The sequence below is a fragment of the Hevea brasiliensis genome, chromosome 6 (genome assembly GCF_030052815.1).
Source record: "Hevea brasiliensis isolate MT/VB/25A 57/8 chromosome 6, ASM3005281v1, whole genome shotgun sequence".
Taxonomy (NCBI): domain Eukaryota; kingdom Viridiplantae; phylum Streptophyta; class Magnoliopsida; order Malpighiales; family Euphorbiaceae; genus Hevea; species Hevea brasiliensis.
Genome location: NC_079498.1, coordinates 11475547 through 11478718, shown reverse-complemented (window position 1 = coordinate 11478718; position 3172 = coordinate 11475547). Strand labels below are relative to the sequence as shown.

Here is a 3172-nt window from a genome sequence, read left to right as displayed (position 1 = left end):
AAATAGAGGTCGGAGGAGAGTTCTTATCCGGTCTCAACTCAAAATTTTAATAAATACTTAAAAGAAATCGGAGGAGGATTCTTATCCGATCTCCAATCAGAATTCTAATAAATAACTTAAAAGAGATCGGGGGAGAGTTCTTATCTGATTCTCACACCAAATCTTAACCTGTACGCAAAATAATCCCAAAACCAAACATGATTCGCGACGTCAACTCACTAAGGTTGTCTCATTTACTTATGTATCTGGGTAATCCAAATTAGTGAAAAATCAAATATTCCTTTTATCAAAAGGATTGACATTTCCATTCAAGCCCTCCTAACTAATTTATGAAGAATGAGAAATTAAATCTACTCACCCTTATTAAGGGACGAGGTGGGGTGCCTAACACCTTCCCCACCCGTTTACGGACCCCGAACCTAGAATCTCTGCCTTGAAGTGGTTTCATTTTAATTTATCTTCCCAAATGGTTTTCTTTAGTTTCCCTCAAAACTAAGGTGGCGACTCGTCACTCTTTCCCACTTCGGTGAGTGATCGTCCAGGCGACCGCAAAATCCCTTGCGACAATGTTTAAAACTCACTCTCACTCAATACAACAGAAGCTATAAAGAATAGATGAGTAGGTAAGCCAATGATGAGCAATAAAAACACTTTGAGCACTTTGAATGAAAGCTTTTATGATTTTGAACAGTGGAGAGACTTTCATTGAGTGCAAAATGGCCAAAGGAAGGTGTATTTATAGCTTTGGAACGTTTTTTACCGTTGGAGAACTCATTTGAACGTTACAGATACAAATTTCAAGAAAATAGCCGTTATTTTGTCGTTTTCTGTGATGTTGTGCAGAGTTGAGACAGTTAGCATACTTGAGAAAATAGCAAACCAGTTAGCATACTAAAATAAGTAGCAAACCAGTTAGCATATCAGAAAAACTTTTCAGCATAACTTTCAAAGCTATAAAATTTTACACCAAATCATAGTCAAATACTTTTTAGGCCAATAATGATATTAAAAAGAAAAATCTTTTGAGGGATTGAAAATAAGTATCATTGACTTTTACTCCTCAATTCTTTTCACAAGTAATCCTATCAATAAAACTTAATTTCTATACTATATGTACCTTCAATTCTGATTTTCAATGCAGCCTTAGAAGGTAACCTTTTCTTCTTTTATCTCCTTTGATTCGTCCTGTGTTATCCTTAGAATGTCATCCTTTCTTCAGAAGCACGAATCCATCATGAAATCCTTGTGTCTTTTTCTTTGAGATGCACAACACTTAAAACAATGTTAGTTTGATTCTAGTTGAGTTTTGGTATCATCAAAATCTATGCTCCTTTGAGCTTGTGGGGTCAACAAGTTCATGGAAAGGGGGAGTTTGAGAAGCATTTTAACAAGTGAAGAGCAAGTAGCAGAACTGGATTGGATCGGAAGGCTAAATATTATCAAAGGGGTGGCCAATGCGTTATCTTATATGCACCATAATTGCCCTTTTCCAATCATTCATCGGGACATTTCTAGCAACAACATTCTTTTGGATTCAAAATACAAGCCTCATGTATCTGATTTTGGCACAGCTAGGCTTTTATTGCCTAACTCTTCCAACAGAACGTCCTTTGCTGGTACCTTTGGATACACAGCTCCAGGTATGTGCCTTGGTTTCATTATCAAATTCATATTTATGGCCACACACAAGCATTAAGGGTCCACTTTATTTCCATATTATGAATTTTGTGGATTAGTCTGCTTTGTTCTTTTTTGAATTAATTTAAGAAATAATGAAAAATTACATCTGAATTTTCTGAATGTTTTGATTTAGTGATTTCTAGCCATAATATTATTAGGAATATTACTATATAAGTGAATATATCATTAAGCATAATTGCACCCTTTTTTTGTTTTACAGAATTAGCCTACACAATGCAAGTGAAAGAAAAATGTGATGTGGATAGTTTTGGGGTGATAGCACTGGAGTTAGTAATGGGAAAGCATCCAGGCAACCTCATCTCATCTCTTTGGTCATCAGCATCTTCCTCATCACTGAATGATCATCATAAATTGTTAAAGGATGTGATTGACCAGCGTCTTCCACTTCCTCAAAATCAAGTTGCAGAGGATGTTGTCTACATTACCATGTTAGCATTTACATGCTTGCGTATCAATCCCAAATCTCGGCCTACAATGCAACAAGTTTCCTCGAAGATGATTCCTAAGTATCCTCTAATTTCAAAGCCATTCTCCACAATAAAATTAGAAGAACTATTTCCCGAAAGTAGCACCGACATTTGAATATTTTCTTACAGGTCTATATAGATGTGTCTTGGTTGTCTGTATCTCTCCTTCCAGGTTTTTTCAGTTGGCATGCGATATCTTAGGTTGGGTATATTAGGGTGGCCTATTGGCTCGGTTTTAGTTGGACATACTCATGCTAAATTTTATAAAAATTATTGTTTATTAAAACAAAAACTAGTATTACTACTTTTTAAGGCAATTTAGCACTAGATCACTAATCTCCTAGAGATAAAATTACATTAAACACAAATTGCCCAATTATTTAATTGATTTTTTGTACTGTGAGGTTTTAATCTCATTACACTCGACTTCCATTAATAGAACAACGTTTGAAATTGAGAATACTATCATAGCTAAATTTTAGCGATAGACAATTAAAGTAGTCACTAATTAACCACAGACAATTCATCTTTGATGTATGAAATCAAATAACAATTTTTTTGTCGATGATTTGTCACTAATTTGTCATTAAATAAGTTTTCAATCCATCATTAATCCGTTGTTAATTTATGTTAATGTTATATTGTAATCTCTCGCTAATTCTTTGTTGATGGCAAAAAATTATCAAAATAGCCCATATCCAAAAAAAAAAAAAATCTTTGTTTTTCAATACACAAATACATCTAGCATGATCAATTACATTTGTAATTATACTACATATAATCCAGCACTAGGGTGAAAAACTTGTTATGTACAATTGTTCTCAAGCTTAATACCCACATGATCACAGCCCTTTGAGCATCCATCATTTCAAAAGCCAAGCAAAATAGTACATTAAAATCAGCTTCATCTTCATTGATCGTAAATGAACAATTATGGGTAAATAATAGCTTAAAATAATAAGAAAAGAAAATGTAGTTTCCTGTATTCAAGGTGTCACACCCTT

The 3172-nt window shown here is 34.0% G+C and overlaps 1 long non-coding RNA gene across 1 annotated transcript; it reads left to right on the top strand.

Annotated features, from left to right (window-relative positions):
• Positions 1-1681: 1681 nt before the first annotated feature.
• Positions 1682-2552, top strand: LOC131180765 (uncharacterized). The gene is made up of 2 exons (XR_009149417.1): positions 1682-2207; positions 2298-2552. It is a non-coding gene; the product is annotated as an uncharacterized LOC131180765 (long non-coding RNA).
• Positions 2553-3172: the final 620 nt, after the last annotated feature.